The sequence below is a fragment of the Bombina bombina genome, chromosome 6, assembly GCF_027579735.1.
Source record: "Bombina bombina isolate aBomBom1 chromosome 6, aBomBom1.pri, whole genome shotgun sequence".
NCBI lineage: Eukaryota > Metazoa > Chordata > Amphibia > Anura > Bombinatoridae > Bombina > Bombina bombina.
The window spans coordinates 543,060,571-543,088,166 of record NC_069504.1 but is presented as its reverse complement, the minus strand read 5'-3'; the positions used below and the strand labels follow the sequence as shown (position 1 = coordinate 543,088,166).

The 27,596-nt window shown below is 40.0% G+C and overlaps 1 protein-coding gene across 2 annotated transcripts in view; it reads right to left on the bottom strand.

Moving 5' to 3' along the window:
• The window catches only part of DMXL2 (Dmx like 2), a 641,271-nt gene that overhangs the window by 129,903 nt on the left and 483,772 nt on the right, over positions 1–27,596 (bottom strand). The gene's annotated exons all lie outside the window — the stretch shown is intronic.

Here is a 27,596-nt window from a genome sequence, read left to right as displayed (position 1 = left end):
TCGCCTCCACCTGCCTACACTTATTAACCCCTAATCTGCCGAGCGGACCGCACCACTATTATAATAAAGTTATTAACCCCTAATCCGCCTCACTAACCCTATAATAAATGTATTAACCCCTAAAGCTAAGTCTAACCCTAACACTAACACCCCCCTAAGTTAAATATAATTTAAATCTAACGAAATTAATTAACTCTTATTAAATAAATTATTCCTATTTAAAGCTAAATACTTACCTGTAAAATAAATCCTAATATAGCTACAATATAAATTATAATTATATTATAGCCATTTTAGGATTTATATTTATTTTACAGGCAACTTTTTATTTATTTTAACCAGGTGCAATAGCTATTAAATAGTTAAGAACTATTTAATAGCTAAAATAGTTAAAATAATTACAAAATTACCTGTAAAATAAATCCTAACCTAAGTTACAATTAAACCTAACACTACACTATCAATAAATAAATTACATAAAATACCTACAATTACCTACAATTAAACCTAACACTACACTATCAATAAATTAATTAAATAAATACAATATCTACAAATAAATACAATTAAATAAACTAACTAAAGTACAAAAAATAAAAAAATATTTACAAATATTAGAAAAATATTACAACAATTTTAAACTAATTACACCTACTCTAAGCCCCCTAATAAAATAACAAAGCCCCCCAAAATAAAAAAAATGCCCTACCCTATTCTAAATTACAAAAGTTCAAAGCTCTTTTACCTTACCAGCCCTGAACAGGGCCCTTTGCGGGGCATGCCCCAAGAAATTCAGCTCTTTTGCCTGTAAAAAAACACATACAATACCCCCCCCCCCAACATTACAACCCACCACCCACATACCCCTAATCTAACCCAAACCCCCCTTAAATAAACCTAACACTAAGCCCCTGAAGATCTTCCTACCTTGTCTTCACCTCACCGGGTATCACACCAATCCATCCTGGCTCCGATATCTTCATCCAACCCAAGCGGGGGCTAGACATCCATCATCCGACGGCTGAAGAAGTCCAGAAGAGGGTCCAAAGTCTTCATCCTATCCGGGAAGAAGAGTAGATCCGGACCGGCAACCATCTTCTTCCAAGCGGCATCTTCTATCTTCATCCGATGAGGACCGGCTCCATCGTGAAGACCTCCAGCGCGGACCCATCTTCTTCCGACGACGTCCAACTGAAGAATGACGGTTCCTTTAAGGAAAGTCATCCAAGATGGCGTCCCTCGAATTCCGATTGGCTGATAGGATTCTATCAGCCAATCGGAATTAAGGTAGGAAAATTCTGATTGGCTGATGGAATCAGCCAATCAGAATCAAGTTCAATCCGATTGGCTGATCCGATCAGCCAATCAGATTAAGCTCGCATTCTATTGGCTGTTCTAATGTTTGTAAATATTTTTTTATTTTTTGTAACTTAGTTCTTTTTTATTTTTTGTACTTTAGTTAGTTTATTTAATTGTATTTATTTGTAGATATTGTATTTAATTAATTTATTGATAGTGTAGTGTTAGGTTTAATTGTAGGTAATTGTAGGTATTTTATTTAATTTATTTATTGATAGTGTAGTGTTAGGTTTAATTGTAACTTAGGTTAGGATTTATTTTACAGGTAAATTTGTAATTATTTTAACTATTTTAGCTATTAAATAGTTCTTAACTATTTAATAGCTATTGTACCTGGTTAAAATAAATACAAAGTTACCTGTAAAATAAATATAAATCCTAAAATAGCTATAATATAATTATAATTTATATTGTAGCTATATTAGGGTTTATTTTACAGGTAAGTATTTAGCTTTAAATAGGAATAATTTATTTAATAAGAGTTAATTTATTTCGTTAGATTTAAATTATATTTAACTTAGGGGGGGGTTAGGGTTAGGGTTAGACATAGCTTTTGGGGTTAATCCATTTATTACAGTAGCGGCGAGATTCGGTCGGCAGATTAGGGGTTAATAATTGAAGTTAGGTGTCGGCGATGTTAGGGAGGGCAGATTAGGGGTTAATACTATTTATTATAGGGTTATTGAGGCGGGAGTGAGGCGGATTAGGGGTTAATAACTTTATTATAGTAGCGGTGCGGTCCGCTCGGCAGATTAGGGGTTAATAAGTGTAGGCAGGTGGAGGCGACGTTGAGGGGGGCAGATTAGGGGTTAATAAATATAATATAGGGGTCGGCGGTGTTAGGGGCAGCAGATTAGGGGTACATAAGTATAACGTAGGTGGCAGTCGGCAGATTAGGGGTTAATTATTGTAGGTAGCTGGCGGCGACATTGTGGGGGGCAGGTTAGGGGTTAATAAATATAATATAGGGGTCGGCGGTGTTAGGGGCAGCAGATTAGGGGTACATAAGTATAACGTAGGTGGCGGTCGGCAGATTAGGGGTTAAAAAATTTTAATCGAGTGGCGGCGATGTGGGGGGACCTCGGTTTAGGGGTACATAGGTAGTTTATGGGTGTTAGTGTACTTTAGAGCACAGTAGTTAAGAGCTTTATAAACCGGCGTTAGCCCAGAAAGCTCTTAACTACTGACTTTTTTCTGCGGCTGGAGTTTTGTCGTTAGATTTCTAACGCTTACTTCAGACACGACTCTAAATACCGGAGTTAGAAAGATCCCATTGAAAAGATAGGATACGCAATTGACGTAAGGGGATCTGCGGTATGGAAAAGTCGCGGCTGAAAAGTGAGCGTTAGACCCTTTCCTGACTGACTCCAAATAACGGCGGTAGCCTAAAATCAGCGTTAGGAGCCTCTAACGCTGGTTTTCACGGCTACCGCCAAACTCTAAATCTAGGCCCTAGTGAATAAAGCAAATTTTAAAATAGAAGTAAATTTGGAGGTTATTTAAAACTGTATGCTTTTATCTAAATCATGACAAAAACATAATTTATGCTTACCTGATAAATGTATTTCTCTTGTAGTGTAGTCAGTCCACGGTTCATCCATTACTTATGGAATGTATCTCTTCCTAACAGGAAGCTGCAAGAGGATCACCCAAGCAGAGCTGCTATATAGCTCCTCCCCTCACATGTCATATTCAGTCATTCGACCAAAACCAGACGAGAAAGGAGAAACCATAGGGTGCAGTGGTGACTGGAGTTTAATTAAAATTTAGATCTACCTTAAAGACAGGGCGGGCCGTGGACTGACTACACTACAAGAGAAATAAATTTATCAGGTAAGCATAAATTATGTTTTCTCTTGTTAAGTGTAGTCAGTCCACGGGTCATCCATTACTTATGGAATACCAATACCAAAGCTAAAGTACACGGATGAAGGGAGGGACAAGGCAGGAACCTTAAACAGAAGGAACCACTGCCTGAAGCACCTTTCTCCCAAAAATAGCCTCAGAAGAAGCAAAAGTGTCAAATTTGTAAAATTTTGAAAAAGTGTGAAGTGAAGACCAAGTTGCAGACTTGCAAATCTTTTCAACAGAGGCCTCATTTTTAAAGGCCCAGGTGGAAGCCACAGCTCTAGTAGAATGAGCTGTAATCCTTTCAGGAGGCTGCTGTCCAGCAGTCTCATAGGCTAAACGTATTATGCTACGAAGCCAAAAAGAGAGAGAGGTAGCCGAAGCCTTTTGACCTCTTCTCTGTCCAGAGTAAACGACAAACAGGGAAGAAGTTTGATGAAATCTTTAGTTGCCTGCAAATAGAACTTCAGGGCACGGACTACGTCTAGATTATGCAAAAGTCGTTCCTTCTTTGAAGAAGGGTTAGGACACAGTGATGGAACAACAATCTCTTGATTGATATTCCTGTTAGTAACTACCTTAGGTAAGAACCCAGGTTTAGTACGCAGAACTACCTTGTCTGAATGAAAAATCAGATAAGGAGAATCACAATGTAAGGCAGATAACTCAGAGACTCTTCGAGCCGAGGAAATAGCCATCAAAAACAGAACCTTCCAGGATAACAGCTTGATATCAATGGAATGAACGGTGGACAGGACGACATGTCCACTAGGTCTGCATACCAGGTCCTGCGTGGCCACGCAGGCGCTATCAGAATCACCGAAGCTCTCTCCTGTTTGATCTTGGCAATCAAACGAGGAAGCATCGGAAATGGTGGAAACACATAAGCCATGTTGAAGACCCAAGGGGCTGTCAGAGCATATATCAGCACCGCTCCCGGGTCCCTGGACCTGGATCCGTAACAAGGAAGCTTGGCGTTCTGGCGAGACGCCATGAGATCCAGATCTGGTTTGCCCCAACGATGAATCAGTTGAGCAAAGACCTCCGGATGAAGTTCCCACTCCCCCGGATGAAAAGTCTGGCGACTTAGAAAATCCGCCTCCCAGTTCTCCACGCCTGGGATGTAAATCGCTGACAGGTGGCAAGAGTGAGACTCTGCCCAGCGAATTATCTTTGAGACTTCCAACATCGCTAGGGAACTTCTGGTTCCCCCTTGATGGTTGATGTAAGCCACAGTCGTGATGTTGTCCGACTGAAATCTGATGAACCTCAGAGTTGCTAACTGAGGCCAAGCTAGGAGAGCATTGAATATTGCTCTTAATTCCAGAATATTTATTGGGAGGAGTTTCTCCTCCTGAGTCCATAGTCCCTGAGCCTTCAGGGAGTTCCAGACTGCGCCCCAGCCTAGAAGGCTGGCGTCTGTTGTTACAATCGTCCAATCTGGCCTGCGAAAGGTCATCCCCTTGGACAGATGTGGCCGAGAAAGCCACCATAGAAGAGAATCTCTGGTCTCTTGATCCAGATTTAGCAGGGGGGACAAATCTGAGTAATCCCCATTCCACTGACTTAGCATGCACAATTGCAGCGGTCTGAGATGCAGGCGCGCAAATGGAACTATGTCCATTGCCGCTACCATTAAGCCGATTACTTCCATGCACTGAGCTACTGACGGGTGTGGAATGGAATGAAGGACACGGCAAGCATTTAGAAGTTTTGATAACCTGGCCTCCGTCAGGTAAATTTTCATCTCTACCGAATCTATAAGAGTCCCTAGAAAGGGAACCCTTGTAAGTGGTAATAGAGAACTCTTTTCCACGTTCACCTTCCACCCATGCGACCTCAGAAATGCCAGAACTATCTCTGTATGAGACTTGGCTATGCCTCGCGGTCTTAGTACCGCCAGAAGTGAGCCCAGAACTTTTGTAAAGATTCTTGGAGCCGTAGCTAATCCGAAGGGAAGAGCTACAAACTGGTAATGCCTGTCTAGGAAAGCAAATCTTAGGTACCGATAATGATCCTTGTGAATCGGTATGTGAAGGTAGGCATCCTTTAAGTCCACTGTGGTCATGTACTGACCCTCTTGGATCATGGGAAGGATGGTTCGAATAGTTTCCATTTTGAATGATGGAACTCTTAGGAATTTGTTTAGGATTTTTAAGTCCAAGATTGGTCTGAAGGTTCCCTCTTTCTTGGGAACCACAAATAGATTTGAATAGAATCCTTGCCCGTGTTCCGTCCGCGGAACTGGGTGGATCACCCCCATTAGTAAGAGGTCTTGTACACAGCGTAGAAACGCCTCTTTCTTTATTTGGTTTGCTGATAACCTTGAAAGATGAAATCTCCCTCGTGGAGGAGAAGTTTTGAAGTCCAGGAGATATCCCTGAGATATGATCTCCAACGCCCAGGGATCCTGGACATCTCTTGCCCAAGCCTGGGCGAAGAGAGAAAGTCTGCCCCCCACTAGATCCGTTTCCGGATAGGGGGCCCTCTCTTCATGCTGTCTTAGGGGCAGCAGCAGGTTTCTTGGCCTGCTTGCCCTTGTTCCAGGACTGGTTAACTTTCCAGCCCTGTCTGTAACGAGCAACAGCTCCTTCCTGTTTTGGAGCGGAGAAAGTTGATGCTGCTCCTGCCTTGAAGTTACGAAAGGTACGAAAATTAGACTGTTTGGCCTTTGATTTGGCCCTGTCCTGAGGTAGAGCATGGCCCTTACCTCCCGTAATGTCAGCTATAATTTCTTTCAAGCCGGGCCCGAATAAGGTCTGCCCTTTGAAAGGAATATTAAGCAATTTAGATTTAGAAGTCACGTCAGCTGACCAGGATTTAAGCCATAGCGCTCTGCGCGCTTGGATGGCGAATCCGGAGTTCTTAGCCGTAAGTTTGGTTAAATTTACGACGGCATCAGAAACAAATGCATTAGCTAGCTTAAGTGCTTTAAGCTTGTTCATAATTTCATCCAATGGAGCTGTGCGAATGGCCTCTTCCAGAGACTCAAACCAGAATGCCGCCGCCGCAGCAGTGACAGGCGCAATGCATGCAAGGGGCTGTAAGATAAAACCTTGTTGAACAAACATTTTCTTAAGGTAACCCTCTAATTTCTTATCCATTGGATCTGAAAAGGCACAACTATCCTCCAACGGGATAGTGGTATGCTTAGCTAAAGTAGAAACTGCTCCCTCCACCTTAGGGACCGTCTGCCATAAGTCTCGTGTGGTGGTGTCTATAGGAAACATTTTCCTAAATATGGGAGGAGGGGAAAAAGGCACACCAGGTCTATCCCACTCCTTGCTAATAATCTCTGTAAGCCTTTTAGGTATAGGAAACACGTCAGTACACACCGGTACCGCATAGTATCTATCCAACCTACATAATTTTTCTGGAATTGCAACCGTGTTACAATCATTCAGAGCCGCTAATACCTCCCCTAGCAATATGCGGAGGTTCTCAAGCTTAAATTTAAAATTAGAAATCTCTGAATCCAATCTCCTTGGATCAGATCCGTCACCCACAGAATGAAGCTCTCCGTCTTCATGTTCTGCAAACTGTGACGCAGTATCTGACATGGCTCTCACCTCATCCGCGCGCTCTGTCCTTAACCCAGAGCTATCGCGCTTGCCTCTTAATTCTGGCAATTTAGATAATACTTCTGTCATAACAGTAGCCATGTCTTGCAAAGTGATTTGTAAGGGCCTCCCTGATGTACTTGGCGCCACAAAATCACGCACCTCCTGAGCGGGAGGCGAAGGTACTGACACGTGAGGAGAGTTAGTCGGCATAACTTCCCCCTCGTTGTCTGGTGATAATTTCTTTACATGTAAAGATTGACTTTTATTTAAAGTAACATCAATGCAATTAGTACACAAATTTCTATTGGGCTCCACATTGGCCTTTAAACATAGTGAACAAAGCGATTCATCTGAGTCAGACATGTTTAAACAGACTAGCAATGAGACTAGCAAGCTTGGAAATACTTTTCTAAATAAATTTACAAGCAATATAAAAAACGCTACTGTGCCTTTAAGAAGCACAAAAAGCTGTCACAGTTGAAATAACAATGAACCAAAATAGTTATAGCAACCAATTTTTCACAGTAAATGTATTAAGTTAGCAAAGGATTGCGCCCACCAGCAAATGAATGATTAACCCCTTAATACCCAAAAACGGATAACAATTTAATAATTAACGTTTTTAACACAGTCAAAACACACTGTCACAGGTCTGCTGTGACTGATTACCTCCCTCAAAATGAATTTTGAAGACCCCTGAGCTCTCTAGAGACGATCTGGATCATGGAGGATGAAGTAGACAGATTGTGACTGAATTTTTACTGCGCAAAAAAGCGCTAAAATAGATGGCCATGTGGTAAAAATCATGCCCCAATAAGTTTTATCACCAAGTACCTCACAAAAAACGATTAACATGCCATTAAACGTTTTGAACATACATTTTAAAAGTTATGAAGTGTTATTAATAAGCCTGCTACCAGTCGCTTTTACTGCAGTTAAGGCTCATACATTATTTCAGTATTAACAGTATTTTCAGAGTCAATTCCATTCCTTAGAAAAATACATTCAGTGTACACACACTCATCAGCCTAATACCAGTCGCTATCACTGCATTTAAGGCTGAACTTACGTTACATTGGTATCAGCAGTATTTTCTCAGTCAATTCCATTCCTCAGAAAAATAATTTACTGCACATACCTCGTTTGCAGGGGGGCCCTGCATGCTATTCCCCTTCTCTGAAGTTACCTCACTCCTCAGATGAGAACAGCCAGTGGATCTTAGTTACGTCTGCTAAGATCATAGAAAACGCAGGCAGATTCTTCTTCTAATGCTGCCTGAGAACAAACAGCACACTCCGGTGCCATTTAAAATAACAAACTTTTGATTGAAGAAATAAACTAAGTTAAAAAACACCACAGACCTCTCACAGCGACCTATCTTTAGTTAGGCTGCAAGAGAATGACTGAATGTGACATGTGAGGGGAGGAGCTATATAGCAGCTCTGCTTGGGTGATCCTCTTGCAGCTTCCTGTTAGGAAGAGATATATTCCATAAGTAATGGATGACCCGTGGACTGACTACACTTAACAAGAGAAATGGGATTTCATGTTCATTCAAGTGAAAGTAAATCCTAGCGTTTTACAAACGCTAGGATTTACTATCCTACAGCAGCCCACGACTAAAAATGTTTTGCTAAGAGGTGACGTTTTCACCTCTTAGCCAATAGCCGTACGGTAAATCCGGCTTGTCGCCCATGGGAGCCGGATTTACCGCACGGCTATTGGCTAAGAGGTGAAAACGTCACCTCTTAGCCAATTTTTTTTTTCGCCATGCGCTGCTGTAGGAGCTAAGAGCGGCGATCAATTGACTCAAATAAAAGGAGCTTTCTACATGAAATATCTTATACTTCATGAATGAAAGTGCCCTTTATTTGTTTCAATAGTAAATCCTAGCTTTTGTAAAATGCAAGGATTTACTTTCACTTTAAGTGGACCAATAGGAGGCCCAAATCTTGTATAAACAGAGGTATATCTCATGTAGGATATCTATATCTAGATTAATAGCTTGACAAATCCCAGGAGTAAGGGTGGTATGGCTCCTAGATTTTGCTTCTAACCCTTGTCTGGTTCTTCAATATTTCTTTTGGCTCATAAAGTTTGATATCAAATTGTCAACCCCTGTCCTAGACTGCAGTCTACATCTCAGAATAATCCATAAGAATTGGATAATCAATGAGTTATCACATATCATCCATAAATCTGATATAGCTGATAATGATTACATTCTGAATGATTACAGTCCCTGCCAGGAGGTCGCCATGCAGGAATAAGTCCAACTGGTACTGCATATGAAGATGCTCCTTCACCAGTTTCCAGGAGAAACATAACTTAATCAAACTACAACATACAGAAAAATATCTATATTTCATGGAACCAATTCTTCATCACAGCACACAGGAACAATTAAAACTATATAATGATTACATAAAAAGAAGGGATTTCCCTTTTTTTTTTAAATTCATAAAATATTGTTTCCCCCCCTACAAAATTGATATACAATAACAAATGTTAAAAACTTTCACGTGGTTTCCACGTACATATAAAAGTTTACATATATAAATATATACCCATGAGCTTGAATTAGGTGTCTGTTATTTGTTGCATTTCTTTTTCAATAATTATAAAAATTTATTGTAGGAAAAACATAATTTATGTAAGAACTTACCTGATAAATTAATTTCTTTCATATTGGCAAGAGTCCATGAGCTAGTATATCCCATACGTCACTAGCTCATGGACTCTTGCCAATTACATGAAAGAAAACATAATTTATGCTTACCTGATAAATTAATTTCTTCCATGGTGCTGGGGTGAGAATTAAAAATCCATTACTCCTGGTAACTAATACCCAAGCTGTGGAGTCAACGAGTAATGAGAAATAAGGGAGGTATAAAAAGAACATCTTTTTACATGGGTAGATTTGAACCCAAAGAATAAATAGGGTAGGTATGCAAAATAAAATGAGACATGGGTAAAAATCTAAATAGACCTGTCTAAAGGACTTTTTTTTTTTTTTTACGAAAGGGAGCCCCAGAAAAAGCAAAATCACCAAAATGGAAAAAAAGATCATGACATTGCCTTGCCAATTTCATCAACAGATAAGAAGCCTCATTCTTAAAAACCTAAGAAGCTGCAACTGTTCTGGTAAAATGAACGGTAATTCATTTAGGTGGAGGCCATAAACTTTTAGATAAAAATATTTAATCAAAACTGGGTACTGGCAGACAAGGTAGGCTTGTCAAGGTAGGTCGTGGAAATGGGTTAGAGGTGGGATGGTTAGAGAGCTTTTTGGGAGGGATCAGGGAGGTGGGAAGGTAAGGGGGCAATCCTACACTGAAGAAAATAAAAAAGGTCTAAAACTGCATACTGGCAGATTGTCTGTCAGTACTTAAGATGGGGGTGACCAGTGACCATGAAATATACCAAAATGGGCCTAGATCAATACTTTCGGTTGTTTAATTAAAATATATATACTGTTCACACGGGCCATTTTTTGCAGTACAGCGGTCCCACCCCTTGCGCTCTCTCCCTCCCCCTCTATTTTGCTCTCTCTCCCCCCTCTCTTTTGCGCTGTCTCCCCCTCTCTTTTGCGCTCTCTCTCTCTCCCCTCTCTTTTGCGCGCTCTCCCTCCCCTCTCTATTGCGCTCTCCCCGCCCCTCTCTTTTGCGCTCTCTTCCCCCTCTCTTTTGCGCTCTCTTCCCCCTCTCTTTTGCGCTCTCTTCCCCCTCTCTTTTGCGCTCTCTTTCTCCCCCCTCTCTTTTGCGCTCTCTTTCTCCCCCTCTCTTTTTCGCTCTCTCCCCCCTCTCTTTTGTGCACTCTCCCCCTCTCTTTTGTGCACTCTCCCCCTCTCTTTTGCGCTCTCTCTCCCCCTCTCTTTTGCGCTCTCTCTCCCCCCTCTTTTGCGCTCTCTCCCCCCTCTCTTTTGCGCTCTCTCCCCTCTCTCTTTTGCGCTCTCTCCCCTCTCTCTTTTGCGCTCTCTCCCCTCTCTCATTTGCCGCAGCTCAGGTAGGGACTAAAAGGCCAGGTGTGTTTGTCCTCGTGCTGTCTCTACTATGAATGACAGCTTCGGACAAACACACTTGACCTTTTATTATATAGGATAGTTTTGATAGGTAAATAAAAAAAAAAACAAGGTTCTATTTCTGTTTAAATGGAGTGATGGCAAAAATGCTCTCTCCCTCCCCCTCTATTTTTTGCAGTACAGCGGTCCCACCCCTTGCGCTCTCTCCCTCCCCCTCTATTTTGCTCTCTCCCTCCCCCTCTATTTTGCTCTCTCTCCCCCCTCTCTTTTGCTCTCTCTCCCCCCCTCTCTTTTGCGCTGTCTCCCCCTCTCTTTTTATTATATAGGATAGTTTTGATAGGTAAATAAAAAAAAAAAACAAGGTTCTGTTTCTGTTTAAATGGAGTGATGGCAAAAATGCTCTGGTCTTTTGGGGAAGTTTAAGTCTGAAATGCCCGGTCCTTAAGGGGTTAAGATGCACTAAGCTGAAACAAAAATAAAGCAGGAGACAAGTAGATTCCACACCCAAAGCCTGGATAGTAACAGCAGGATAGGTGAACTTGTTAAAAAGGAAATTAGCGCTCCATAAAAAGACATGCGCGAACTAAAAGGCATATCTGCTCTAATCTGTACTCTAACCCGAAACCCTAAGTGGGGAAAAAAACACAAACGCCCCTTAGCGTGCAAAAAACCCAACTAACACAATCCAGAGGGCTTATGTGCACTATCCAAATGAGTGTAGACCGAAAGGCTGACACACAGTTAAAAATATAAACGAAACCCTGCGTGTCAAAAAATCGGTTGTGGGGAAAGATTCTGTCCCAAGGCTATATATATATATTATTAAATATATAATTATAAATGCCCAAACTAGGATACAAAATGTCATATAAATAAAAATATGATACTTACCAACAGACACTTATCTACTAGTAAAGAATATAGCCAAACCAGTGCAGAAACATATCAGGAGAGGTTATGTAATAGGAGTATATTGTAGATACATAAGAAGAGGCGAAAGACAATTCCCTGTGACCACTATGGAAGGTTTATGACCAAATTTCCCATGAGGTTAAAAAGAAAGCCACTAACCATAACACATATACATCCCTCTGACAAACACTGTACTCTGAGGGAAAAACGGGCCTCAATATAGACTCAAAGCCCCTCTCACTGAAGAATCATATGCACATCTTTATTCTTCACCTTCCTCCAGTGGAGGAAAAGACAAGGCTAAGGTACCTGTAAGGTGGTAAGGGTTTTATAGAGCTCTTGGGGTTTAGGAATCTTTGCCTTCTAGTGGTAGGAAAAAGTAATTCCCAGGTGTAATGGATCATGGACTCTCACCACCTGTTTGAAAGAAACCTTTACTAGCAGAATCAACAGAAAACTGCTCAGAAAGACTATTAACCAAATGGAAGAAGCAGCAGTCACATCAGCAAAAGAAACTGCTGGTCTAAAAAGAATACCTGCTTGCTCTAAAAAGTATTTACCGCCATCGCCCATACTATTCACTTGTGGGACAAATTTTATAAAAAGCTAATTTCCCCACATGGAGGGTTGAATGCCTTGCCTTTGATAGCTAGATTCAGCTTTTGAAGAGGGTACAAAAGCTAAATGGGCTAATCGTTGCTTGTGTAGGATTACTGATGCTTTAGTTAATAACATTCCCCTGACATACTCAAAATACAAGGACTTAGATCCAGATGATCACTCTTACTAGTACTATTAATTACAACAAAAATCTTGCCTTGGGCTGATACACTAAGAAAGGGAACTTCCTTTTCTTAGAGCACAACCTGCAGGAGAACTACATTAAGAGGGCATTTTGCTGGAATCTTAACTCAACTAGATTCCATGCTAGGGATAATCAAAATAAGGGAGGGATGTGGGGGTAGAAGCACATATTTTCCCAGCATGTTTCAGACGTTTGGAATCAAACTTTTAATTATTAAGAGCTATTTTTGACAAAAACATTACACTAAGCCCAGACCAAGCATTGCTACATAACCCTGCTAGATTTCCAAAAACATAATTTATGTAAGAACTTAACAGATAAATTAATTTCTTTCATATTACCAAGAGTCCATGAGCTAGTGATGTATGCGATATACAATACTACCAGCAGGGGCAAAGTTTCCCAAACCTCAAAAATGCCTATAAATGCACCCCTCGCCACACCCACAATTCAGTTTAACGAATAGCCAAGTAGTGGGGTGATAAAGAAAGGAGTAAAAAGCATCAACAAAGGAATTTGGAAATAATTGTGCTTTATACAAAAAATCATAACCACCATAAAAAAGGGGGTGGGCCTCATGGACTCTTGCCAATATAAAAGAAATTAATTTATCAGGTAAGTTCTTACATAAATTATGTTTTCTTTCATGTAATTGGCAAGAGTCCATGAGCTAGTGACGTATGGGATAGCAATACCCAAGATGTGGAAATCCACGCAAGAGTCACTAGAGAGGGAGGGATAAAATAAAAACAGCCATTTTTCGCTGGAAAAAAATATTACACAAACCAAAATATAAGTTTATTCTCATAAATGAAATGAAAAACTTAAAACATAAGCAGAAGAATCAAACTGAAACAGCTGCCTGAAGAACTTTTCTACCAAAAACTGCTTCCGAAGAAGCAAATACATCAAAACGGTAGAATTTAGTAAATGTATGCAAATAAGATCAAGTTGCTGCTTTGCAAATCTGATCAACTGAAACTTCATTCCTAAAAGCCCATGAAGTGGAGACTGATCTAGTAGAATGAGCTGTAATTCTGAGGCGGGGCTTGACCCGACTCCAAATAAGCCTGATGAATCAAAAGCTTTAACAACAAAGCCAAGGAAACAGCAGAAGCCTTCTGACCTTTCCTAGGACCAGAAAAGATAACAAACAGACTAGAAGTCTTCCTGAAATCTTTAGTAGTGTCAACATATTTCAAAGCTCTTACCACATCCAAAGAATGTTTTATTTTATTAGGTGTTGGCTTCAAAACACAAAATTAGCTAATTCATATACACAAATAAGCCTTAAAAAAGCAAATCTCATACATTTTATACTCTGCAGCTGGTAAAAAATTAAATGGAAATACATTAAGAGAAAAACTATTTTATAGTATACCGTCCCTTTAATGGAAGTGGCCAAGGTTGGCAACTGGACATCCGAACAAGATCCACATACTAAAACCTGTGAGGCCATGCTGGAGCCACCAGCAACACAAACGATTGCTCCATGATGATTTTGGAGATCACTCTTGGAAGAAGAACTAGAGGCAGGAAAATATAAGCAGGTTGATAACACCAAGGAAGTGTCAACGCATCCACTGCTTCCCCCTGAGGATCCCTGGACCTGGACAGGTACCTGGGAAGTTTCTTGTTAAGATGAGAAGCCATCAGATCTATATCTGGAAGACCCCACATCTGAACAACCTGAGAAAACACATCTGAATGGAGGGAACACTCCCCTGGATGTAAAGTCTGATGGCTGAGATAATCTGCCTCCTGTCTATACCTGGGATATGAACTGCAGAAATTAGACAGGAGCTGGATTCCGCCCAAGCAAGAATCAGAAACTTCTTTCATAGCTTGAGGACTGTGAGTCCCACCCTGATGATTGACATACGCCACAGTAGTGATATTGTCTGTCTGAAAACAAATGAACGGTTCTCTCTTCTCTCAAATTTGAAGAGCCCTGAAAATTGCACGGAGTTCCAAAAAATTGATTGGCAATCTCTAACCACCAAGTCAGAGATAGTTGAACATTGGGATTTAAGGATATTAATTGTGATATCCTTGTAAAATCCCTGCACCATTGGTTCAGCATACAAAGCTGAAGAGGTCTCATGTGAAAACGAGCAAAGGGGATCGCGTCCAATGCTGCAGTCATGAGACCTAAAACTTCCATGCACATAGCTACTAAAGGTTCAGACAGGCTGCAACCAATTTTAAACATATCTTAACTGTTAGAGACAGAGTTGTGAACACTGAATCTATTTGGAAACCTAAAAAGGTGACCCTTGTCTGAGGAATCAAAGAACTTTTTGGTAAATTGATCCTCCAACCATATTTTCGAAGAAACAACACTAGCTGATTCATGTGAGATTCTGCAGAACGTAAAGACTGAGCTAGTACCAAGATATTGTCCAAATAAGGAAACACCGCAATACCCTGCTCTCTGATTACAGAGAGTAGGGCACCGAGAACCTTTGAAAAGACTCTTGGAGCTGCCGCTAGGCCAAAAGGAAGAGCGACAAATTGGTAATGCTTGTCTGGAAAAGAGAATCTCAGAAACTGATAATGATCTGGATGAATCGGAATATGAAGATATGCATCCTGTAAGTCTATTGTGGACATATAATGTCCTTGCTGAACAAAAGGATGAATAGTCCTTATAGTCACCATTTTAAAAGTTGGTACTCTTACATAACGATTCAAAATTTTCAGATCCAGAACTGGTCTGAATGAATTTTCTTTCTTTGGGACAATGAATAGATTTGAATAACACCCCAGAGCCTGTTCCTGAAACGGAACTGGCATGATTACCCCTGACAATTCCAGGTCTGAAACACACTTCAGGAAAGCCTGAGCCTTTACTGGATTTGCTGGGATGCGTAAGAGAAAATATCTTCTCACAGGAGGTCTTACTCTGAATCCTATTCGGTACCCCTGAGAGACAATACTAAGAATCCATTGATTTTGAACAGAATTTGTCCAAACATCCTTGAAAAATCTTAATCTGCCCCCTATCAGCTGAGCTGGAATGAGGGCCGCACCTTCATGTGGACTTGTGGGCTGGCTTTGGTTTCTTAAATGGCTTGGATTTATTCCAATTTGAAGAAGGTTTCCAATTGGAAACAGATTCCTTGGGGGAAGGAATAGGGTTCTGTTCCTTATTTTGTCGAAAGGAACGAAAACGGTTAGAAGCTTTAGATTTACCCTTAGGTCTTTAATCCTGAGGCAAAAAAACTCCCTTCCCTCCAGTGACAGTTGAAATAATCAAATCCAACTGAGAAGCACATAAATCATTACCTCGGAAAGAAAGAGATAGCAATCTAGACTTAGAAGTCATGTCAGCATTCCAAGATTTAAGCCACAAAGCTCTTCTAGTTAAAATAGCTAAAGACACAGATTTAACGTCAATTTTGATGATATCAAAAATGGCATCACAAATAAAATGATTAGCATGTTTAAGCAAGCAAACAATGCTAGACAAATCAGAATCCAATTCTTGTTGCGCTAAATTTTCAAACCAAAAAGTTGATGCAGCTGCAACATCAGCCAAAGAAATTGCAGGCCTGAGAAGATGACCAGAATATAAAAACATAATTTATGCTTACCTGATAAATGTATTTCTCTTGTGATGTATCGAGTCCACGGATTCATCCATACTTGTGGGATAGGAAGAAAAAGGAGAAACTATAGGATGCAGTGGTGACTGAAGCTTTTTAAATAAAAATATATGGCCTGTCTTAAATAAACAGGGCGGGCCGTGGACTCATATACATATACTCATATACATCACAAGAGAAATAAATTTATCCGGTAAGCATAAATTATGTTTTCTCTTGTAAGATGTATCGAGTCCACGGATTCATCCATACTTGTGTGATACCAATACCAAAGCTTTAGGACACGGATGAAGGGAGGGACAAGACAGCTACCTTAAACAGAAGGCACCACTGCTTGTAGAACCTTTCTCCCAAAAATAGCCTCCGAAGAAGCAAAAGTATTGAATTTGTAAAATTTGGAAAAAGTGTGAAGGGACGACCAAGTCGCAACCTTACAAATCTGTTCAACAGATGCATCGCTTTTAAAAGCCCATGTGAAAGCCACAGCCCTAGTAGAATGAGCAGTAATTCTTTGAGGAGGCTGCTGTCCAGCAGTCTCATATGCCAGGCGGATGATACTTCTCAGCCAAAAAGAAAGAAAGGTAGCCATAGCTTTCTGACCCCTACGCTTTCCAGAATAACAATGAATAAAAAAGAAGATTGACGGAAAACCTTAGTTGCCTGTAAGAAAAACTTTAAGGCACGGACCACATCCAAATTATGCAACATACGCTCCTTCTTAGAAGAAGGGTTAGGACATAAGGAAGGAACAACAATTTCCTGATTAATATTCTTATTAGAAACAACCTAAAAACAGAACTTTCCAGGATAACAATTTGATATCCATGGAATGCATGGGTTCAAACGGAACCTCTTGAAGAACTCGAAGAACTAAATTCAAACTCCAGGGAGGAGTAATGGGTCTAAATACAGGCTTAATTCTAGATAAAGCCTGACAAAAAGACTGAACATCTGGTACATTTGCCAAACGTTTGTGAAACAGAATTGACAAAGCTGAAATTTGTCCCCTTAAGGAACTTGCTGATAACCCTTTCTCCAATCCTTCTTGGAGAAAAGACAGAATCCTAGGAATCCCAACTTTACTCCATGAGTAACTCTTGGATTCACACCAATAAAGATATTTACACCATATCTTATGATAGATTTCTCTAGTGACAGGCTTTCTAGCCTATATCAAAGTATTGATGACCGAATCAGAGAATCCTTGCTTCGATAAAATCAATCGTTCAATCTCCACGCAGAGAAATTAGATTTGGATGTTGAAAAGGACCTTGAATGAGAAGGTTCTGTCTCAATGGAAGTTTCCACGGTGGCAGAGAGGACATGTCCACTAGATCCGCATACCAAATCCTGCATGGCCACGCAGGCGCTATCAGGATCACTGAAGCTTTCTCCTGTTAGATTCGAGCAATCACGCGTGGAAGGAGAGGAAACGGCGGAAACACATAAGCTAGGCTGAACAACCAAGGCACTGCCAAGGCATCTATCAGTTTGGCCTGGGGATCCCTTGACCGGGATCCTTATCTTGGAAGCTTGGCATTCTGCCGAGATGCCATGAAATCCATTTCCGCCACATCTGAGAATCAATGAGGCAAATACCTCCGGGTGAAGTTCCCACTCCCCCAGATGAAAAGTCTGCCGACTTAGAAAATCTGCTTCCCAGTTCTCTACTCCTGGGATGTAGATTGCTGACAGATGACAAGAGTGGGCCTCCGCCCAACTGATTATCCTGGATACCTCTATCATCGCTAAGGAACTCTTTGCTCCCCCCTGATGATTGATAAATGCCACAGTCGTGATGTTGTCCTACTGGAATCTGATGAATTTGGCCGAAGCCAACTGAGGCCATGCCTGAAGCGTATTGAATATTGCTCTCAGTTCCAGAATATTGATTGAAAGTAGAGACTCCACTTGAGTCCAAACACCCTGAGCCTTCAGGGAGTTCCAAACTGCACCCCAGTCCAGAAAGCTGGCATCTGTTGTCACTATCACCCACGAGGGTCTGCAGAAACAAGTCCCTTGGAACAGGTGATCCGGCGACAACCATCAAAGAAGAGAGTTTCTGTTCTCTTGATCCAGATTTATCTGAGGAGATAATCTGCATAATCCCCACTGTCCGAGCATGCACAGTTGCAGTGATCTGAGATGAAAGCGAGCAAACGGAACGATGTCCATTGCCGCTACCATAAATCCAATTACCTCCATACACTGAGCCACTGATGGCAGAGGAAAGGACTGAAGTGCTCAGCAAGTATTTAGAATCTTTGATTTTCTGACCTCCATCAGAAAAATCTTCATGGCTACCGAGTCTATCAGAGTTCCCAAGAAAGGAACCCTTGTCTGTGGGACAAGTGAACTCTTCTCTATGTTCACCTTCCAGCCGTGGGTTCTCAGAAAAGACAACACTGTGTCCGTGTGAGAGTTTGTCAGATGATATGTTGACGCCTGAAATCAGAATATCGTCCAGAAAAGGCGCCACCGCTATTCCTCGTGGTCTGAGAACCGCCAAAAGAGAGCCTAGAACCTTTGAAGATTCTGGGTGCTGTGGCCAACCCGAAAGGAAGAGCCACGAACTAATAATGTTGGTACAAAAAGGCAAACCTTAGAAACCGATGATGATCCATGTGGATTGGAATATGAAGGTAAGCATCCTTTAAATCCACGGAAGTCATATATTGACCCTCCTGGATCATTGGTAAGATTGTTCGTATAGTCTCCATCTTGAACGATGGGACTCTGAGAAACTTGTTTAGACACTTGAGATCTAAAATGGGTCTGAAAGTTCCCTCTTTTTTGGGAACCACAAATAGGTCTGAGTAAAACCACTGTCCCTGTTCCAATTTTGGAACTGGACAAATTAATCCTATAGTAGAAAGGTCTTTTACACAGCGTAAGAACGCCTCTCTTTTTATCTGGTTTACAGATAACTTTGAAAGATGAAATCTCCTTCTTGGGAGAAAGTCCTTGAATTTCAATTGATAACCGTGGGTTACTATTTCTAGTGCCCAGGGATCCTGAACATATCTTGCCCAAGCCTGAGCAAAGAAAGAGAGTCTGCCCCCTACTAGATCCAGCCCCGGATCGGGGGCTGCCCCTTCATGCTAACTTAGGAGCAGCAGCGGGCTCTTTGGATTGTTTACCCTTATTCCAGTTCTGATTAAGTCAACAGACTGACTTAGATTGGGTAACATTCCCTTCTTGCTTTGAGGAAGAAGAAGAAGCGGCGGGTCCTCCTTTAAAGTTCCGAAAGGAACGAAAATTATACTGTTTACCCCTCATTTTAACCGATTTATCCTGAGGTAGGGCATGGCCTTTACCTCCTGTAATATCAGAAATGATTTCCTTCAATTCTGGCCCGAAAAGGGTCTTACCTTTAAAGGGAATAGCTAAAAGCTTATGTTTTGATGACACATCAGCAGACCAAGATTTGGACCACAATGACCTATGTGCTAAAATAGCAAATCCTGCATTTTTTGCCTCTAATTTAGCAATTTGAAAAGCGGCATCTGAAATAAAAGAATTAGCTAGCTTGAGAGCCTTAATTCTATCTAAGATGTCATCTAATGGAATCTCAACCTTAAGAGACTCTTCTAGAGCCTCAACCAAAAAGCTGCTGCAGTAGTTACTGGAACAATGCAAGCCGTAGGTTGTAAAAGAAACCCCTGATTAACAAATCATCTCTTTAGAAGAGCCTCTAATTTCTTATCCATAGGGTCTTTGAAAGCACAACTATCCTCAATGGGTATAGTAGTACGCTTAGCTAGGGTAGATATAGCTCCCTCTACCTTGGGACCGTTTGCCATGAGTCCCGAATGGTATCTGATATGGGAAACATTTTCTTAAAATTAGGAGGGGGAGAAAACGGTATACCTGGTCTATCCCATTCCTTTCTAAACATTTCCAAAATTCTTTTAGGAACTGGAAAAACATCAGTGTAAGTAGGTACTTCCAAATATTAATCCATTTGACACAATTTCTCTGGAGGAATCACAATAGGGTCACAATAATCCAGAATCGCTAAAACCTCCCTAAGTAACAGGCGGAGGTGTTCAAGCTTAAATTAAAATGCCATAGCATCCGAATCTGTCTGAGGCAAAACATTCCCTAAATCAGAAATTTCACCCTCAGACAGTAATTCCCTGATCCCCAACTCAGAGCACTGTGAGGGAACATCGGAAATAGCTAATAGAGCATCAGAGGATTCAGTATTTACATTAATACTTGACCTACTGCGTTTACCCTGCAACACTGGCAATGTCAGACATGTTGAACAGACTAGTAACACCACAAAAGTCGTTTAAACACTTATTTATAGCATAAAATAAACATTAGAAAAAACGTGTACTGTGCCTTTAAGAAAAGAAAAAGTGAACAATTTTTCAAAAATGCACAAAAAATGTTAAATTATTCCCAAATTTAACTTAAATATCGTTGGTTAATCCAAAAATTACTGCACCCAGAAGCAAAGGCAGAAATAAGGCTTTAGAAGTACTTATATCAACATCTAGAGATAAAATACCCTCTACACCTCGCCACAGCTCTGTTGTGGCACCTACCTGCCCCCAGAGTACTTCGAATCAAGTTTCCAACCCTTCAGACCAGCTACACAGTCCAGGAGCCACCTTACTGTTTGCTGCTGCTAAGCCTGAAGAAAATGCGCCAAAATAGGCTCCGCCCCTTAAGGTCAAAAGTTGGAGTAGGCCCAAACAACACTGCATGGAAATGCAGTTTTGCACTAAAGTAGAAATACACACACAATACAACCCTCAAGCATAAAACCAATAAGTTTTAAGTGCCAAAAAACAAAACAAAACATAAAACATAGTTTTTAACATTGTCTCCCATGTCACATAATGCCCAAATATCAACTAATGATAAATATAATATAGGGACTACAGTAACACCCCTCTTATTAAAATAGGTTTTACTGCTTACCCCATCCCCATACAGGGAAATAATGCCAGCCAGTTCTGACACACCAAGTCTCCTCAGAAAAAAAGGCTGCACATACCTTAATGCTGCTTGTAGCATGAAACCGGTCTCCACACTGAAGATGTCTAATGGTTACCTTCAGAAGTCTTGTGGGAACCAGCGTGGATCTTAGTTACAAATGCTAAGATCATCAAACCTCAGGGCAGAAATCTTCTTCCATATCCCCCTGAGGAAAATAGTATGCACCGGTACCATTTAAAATAAAAAACTTCTTGATTGAAGAAACTAAAACTAACACCTCACTTTACCATGTCTTCCTAGTATAACACAGGCAAAGAGAATGACTGAGGGTGGAGGGGAAGGGGAGGGGCTATATATACAGCTCTGCTGTGGTGCTCTTTGCCACTTCCTGTTAGCAGGAGGTTAATATCTCACAAGTAAGGATGAAATCCGTGGACTCGTCATATCTTTGTAAAAGAAAAAGCAGTAAACTCAACTAAATTTTTACAGTAGTATCATAAAGCCTTAGTAACTTTGCACAGCTATGCAAATAAACAATTAACCCCTTAATGTAAAAACCGGATTGACAAAACGTCAAAACCGGTAAAAAAACGTTCAGCACCTTGCCACAGCTCTGCTGTGGCGCCTACCTGCCCTTTAGGAACGATTTATGGGGAAAAAAAACTTCTTTACAGCCCTCAAACACAGTAGGAAACTCTGGAGAAGCAGTTGGATGTCTCTGAGGAAAAGAAACTGCGCAACTGAGGCGTGAAAATAGGCCCCTCCCACCTCACTCAATGTTTTGGGAACTAGCAGAAACACAACAGAGTGTTTCTTATACTAGCCATGTGGGTTAATAACCCTAAAACAAGCCACAATGACCCCTTAAAGTCCCTCAAAAAACGTTATCTTTGCATCTTTTCTAAATAAACAAAAACGTTTTTTTCCTATTAGTGTCACCAGTAACTAATGAGCCCTTCATGCAAGCTGGGATTCCTACCAAGTGTCTGAATACAGCTTACTCTTCCCTCATGGGGATATTGCCAGCCAATTCTAGAATTAACACAGTCTGTCTAGAAAAAAATAGACTGAACATACCTCAATGCAGTTTACCCTGCAAACTGTTCCCCCAACTGAAGTTTTCCTGTACTCTTCAGCCCTTGTGAGAACAGCAGTGGATTTTAGTTACAAAGTGCTAAGATCATCATCCTCCTTGCAGAAATCTTCATGCCTTTTCTGCCAGAGAGTAAATAGTACACACCGGTACCATTTAAAATAACAAACTTTTGCTTGAGAAATAAAAAAACTAACATTTTTGTCACCACACTCACTTTACCCTTCCTAGTACTTAGAGTAGGCAAAGAGAATGACTGGGGGTGGAGCTAAGGGAGGAGCTATATAGACAGCTCTGCTGTGGGTGCTCTCTTTGCCACTTCCTGTAGGGAAGGAGAATATCCCACACGTATGGATGGATCTGTGGACTCAATACATCTTACAAGAGAAATAGGCTTTCCTTAGATAAGATTCAAGTTTCCTATCTAAAGGATCTTTATAAGAAGTACTATCTTCCATAGGAATAGTAGTACGTTTAGCAAGAGTAGAGATAGACCCATCAACTTTGGGGATCTTTTACCAAGATTCCAATGTAACTGCTGGCAAAGGATACAACTTTTTAAACCTTGAAGAAGGAATAAAAGAAGTACCAGGCCTATTCCATTCCTTAGAAATCATATCAGAAATAGAATAAGGAACTGGAAAAACCTCTGGAGTAACCACATGAGGTTTATAGAATTTACAGAATTTAAACAGTTTACTAGTTTTAATATCAAGAGGACTAGTTTCCTCAATATCCAATGTAATCAACACTTCTTTTAACAAAGAACGAACATACTCAATTTTAAATAAATACATAGTAACATAGTAGATAAAGTTGAAAAAAGACTGAAGTCCATCGAGTTCATCCTATACAAAGCTAAAATACTTACAAAAAGCTCCAGTTAAGCTTAAATAACCCCATTAAAATGTGACCCATTTAATACTAGCAATCATATCCATTCATTTTGTTTATATACAGAAATTTATCCAGACTATTTTTAAATGTATCTATGGTATTGGCATTCACTACCTCCTTTGGTAATGAGTTCCACAATTGTATTGCTCTTACAGTGAAAAAACGTTTCCGTTGCAGGAGATTAAATCTCCTTTCCTCCAACCTTAAATTATGACCTCTTGTCAGAAACAATTTTCTTGGAATAAACAGAGCTTCTGCCATCTCTGTATATGGACCTTGAATATATTTATATAAAGTAATCATGTCACCTCTCAAGCGCCTTTTTTCTAAAGAAAACAGACCCAGTTTGGCTAGCCTCTCCTCAAAGGTTAATTTCTCCAATCCCCTTATTAGCTTTGTGGCCCTTCTCTGAACTTTTTCTAGTTCTGCAATATCTTTTTTAGCAATCAGTCCCCAGAACTGCACACCAAACTCAAGGTGAGGTCTTACCAGGGCTTTATATAATGACAGAATTATGTTTTCCTCCGTTGAATCAATGCCTCTTTTAATACATGCTAGTATCTTATTAGCCTTTGAAGCCGCTGGCCTGCATTGTGCACCCATCTTTAGCTTGTTATCTATTACTACTCCCAAATCCCTTTCCTCCTGTGTTTGGCTAAGTCTTGTCCAATTTAAAAAATACGTAGCCTGCTTATTTTTACTTCCAAAATGTAGAACCTTGCATTTTTCCGTATTAAATCTAATTTTCCATTCACTAGTTCTAATTTTAGCAAATCCCTTTGTAAAGAGATATTGTCCTGCTCTGACCTAATGACCTTACTTAACTTAGTATCATCTGCAAAAATAGAGATGTCGCTATTTAATCCTTGCTCCAAGTTATTTATAAAAATATTAAAAAGAACAGGGCCCAGTATTGATCCCTGGGGGACGCCACTGATTACCTTTGTCCAATCTGAGTATGATCCATTTACTACTACTCTTTGCTCCCTATCTTTTATCCAGTTATTTATCCATGAGCTAACATTTTCAGCTATTCCCAGTCCCTTAATTTTGTGCATTAATCTCTCATGTGGCACTGTATCAAATGCCTTTGCAAAATCTAAGTATATCACATCAACTGATTTCCCTTTATCTATATTTTTACTTACTTCCTTGTAGAATCTAATTAGATTAGTTTGACATGATCTATTTCTCCTAAAGCCATACTGATTAGAACTCATAATCTTGTTTACACGAATATGCTCATCAATATAATCACTTCAAATATCTTCCCCACTATTGATGTCAGACTAACTGGTCTATAGCTTCCTGGATCATCCCTGCTTCCCTTTTAGAAGAGTGGCACCACATCAGCTTTTCGCCAATCCTGGGGTACCATGCCTGAGGATATTGAGTCTTGAAAAATTAAGAGTAAAGGTTTGTCTATAACAGTGCTAAATTCCCTTAACACCCTTGGGTGTATTCCATCTAGGCCTGGAGTTTTATTTACCTTAATATTTTCCAGTTTTTTCCTGATATCCTCTAAACAAAACCCAGTTAGTGGTATGGACTGGCATGTTCTATTCTGTTCCAAAGTATCATTCAATGGTTCCTCTCTTGTGTATACTGAAGAAAAAAACTGATTTAGTACCTCAGCCTTCTCTCTGTCATTATTTATCATGCTACCCTCCACGCATTTTAATGTACCTATATTATACTTCTTAGATTTTTTGCTATTTATGTACTTAAAGAACCTTTTAGGGTTAGAATCCTTGGCAATTAATTTTTCATTTTCAATTTTGGCTAATTTGATTGCTTTTTTGCATGCTTTGTTACATTCCTTATAAATATTGTATGTTGAGTCTGTACTATTTTCTTTTAATAATTTAAATGCCCTACGTTTCTTCCTAATTTCTCTTAACACATTTTTATTTAGCCATAACGGCTTTGTTTTTTTATTTTTATTTTTATAACCATATGGTATGTGTCGATATGTATATTTATTTAACAAATTTTTAAATATTATCCATTTATCCTCTGTATTTTTATTAGAAAATACATTGTCCCAATTTATATTATTTAATGATTTCCTTAAATCATTGAATTTTGCTTTCTTGAAATTAAAAGTCTTAGTTAAACCTTTAAAACACTGCATATGAAAAGAGATTTCAAATGTGACCATGTTATGATCACTGTTACCCAAATGTTCTTTAACTTCTATGTTTGATATTATATCTGTATTGTTTGATAGCACTAAATTCAATATAGCTTTACTCCTAGTTGGCTCCTCTATTAATTGTGACAAGAAGTTATCCCTGAGAACATTTAAAAATCTATCCCCCCTTAGCTGAATTACTAGTTTCATTGGCCCAGTTTTATCAGGGTAGTTAAAATCTCCCATAATTACAGCACTGTTATTAGCAGACTTACCTATTTGGATAAGTAATTGATTTTCCTCCGGGTCACTAATGTTGGGAGGCTTGTAGCATGTTCCTAGTAATATTTTTTTAGGATTTTTCCCCCCACTCTTTATTTCTCTACATTGTCACTTGTATCATAAATATCTTCCCTTATTGTAGGTTTAAGGTTAGGTTTAATATACATGCAGATTCCTTCACCCCTTTTATTATTCCTGTCCCTCCTAAATAATGTATACCCCTCTAAGTTAACTGCCCAGTCATGTGAATCATCCCACCAAGTTTCAGTTATACTGATAACATCATAGTCTTCTTCTGCAACTAAGAGCGTCAGCTCCCCCATTTTACCTGTCATGCTTCTTGCATTTGTTGTCATACATTTAATTTTCATGTGCTTTCTGCTGCTACTTGGTGTGCTTTCCTCTATACTTTCTAATGTGACATTTCTTAAGTCATCCCTTCCTTGAGATATTAAGGGAGTGACATATTCACAGACTGATCTCTCTGTTCTATTTTGTTCTAACTGACCCTCCCCCCCTTTGCCTAGTTTAAAAGGTTCTCTAAACGTGCTACCATCCTTTCCCCCAACACACCTGCACCCATGTCATTCACGTGCAATCCATCCTTACTGTACAAATTGTACCCTAGTGAAAAATCAGCCCAGTGTTCTAAAAAGTCAAACCCCTCATTTTTACACCATGTTTTTAGCCATGAATTAACAGACCTTAGCTCCTTCTGCCTTACTGAGTTAACACACGGCACTGGTAATATCTCAGAAAATATTACTTTGGAGGTCCTTGCTTTAAGCTTGCTACCTAACTCCCTGAAGTCATTTTTTAGGACTCTCCATCTCCCACCGATTCCTTCATTAGTACCAATATGCACCATGACTGCAGGATCAGACCCACATCCCTCTAACAATCTATCAATACGCTCCACAATATGCCTAACACGAACCCCTGGAAGACAGCAAACTGTTCTATGTAAAGGGTCTGGATGACAAATGACCCTATCAACCTTCCTAATAATAGAGTCTCCTACCACCAACATCTGCCTCTGGCCCTGACTTGTATGCCCCTCTTCCATGACTGAAGGACTGCCCACCATAGTATGCTCCTCTTCCACAGCTAAAGGACTGTTCACTATACTAGGCAACACAGCCCTCTCTGACACTGCCACCCCTGAACTGATATCCCCAACATCTTCACTTAATCTGGCAAATCTATTGGGGTGTACCAGCTCAGAACTGGCCTGTCTCTTCCGCTTACCTTTACTTTGCCCTCTAACTGTGACCCAGCTACATCCTGGAGTCTCCTCATCTGAATCCTCCCCATTCCCACTGCTGGAACCATTAACAACCAGCTCAGTCCTATCCATTTCCCTTTCAAGTGTCTGAATTTCATGTAGTGTTGCAATTCGTTCCTCCAGATCCCCAATACGAGTTTCTAAAGAGACAATATGCTCACACTTGCCACAAACATATAATCCCAGAAGCGGCTGCTCCAGTGATGCAAACATGTGGCAAGCTGTACACTGAATGAGATTCTCACACATTCTTAATAAAAGGTTTAACTTAAAAGTATAAAATAAATATATTTCCCCTTGGTTACCCCAAAACCTTGTTTGTCTAACTACCTTGGTTAGCTAACCATTATACTTAAACAGACAATGTTACTTTAACAGAGAATCAATACAGCAACCCTGAAAGAGCAAGTTCACAGAGTAAATGTGATAAATTTATAGGCTTGCAAGGCCCACACAGGTGAAAATAATCCCACCCCTAATTACCCACACAGACAGAAAAAAAAAAATGGAATGCTAGAAATAAAGTTATTTAGTTATTTCCTTTTTTTAAAAAATAAAAAAAAGTGCAACCCTTGCAAAGCAAATAATTTATAATTTAGCTTGGTTAGCTATTATACTTAAACAGACAATGTTACTTTAACAGATAATCAATACAGCAACCCTGAAAGAGCAAGCTCACAGAGTAAATGTGCTAAATTTATAGGCTTGCAAGGTCCACACAGGTGAAAATAATCCCACCCCTAATTACCCACACAGACAGAAAAAAAAAATGGAATGCTAGAAAAAGTTATTTAGTTATTTCCTTTTTTTTAAAAAAAAAATGCAACCCTTGTAAA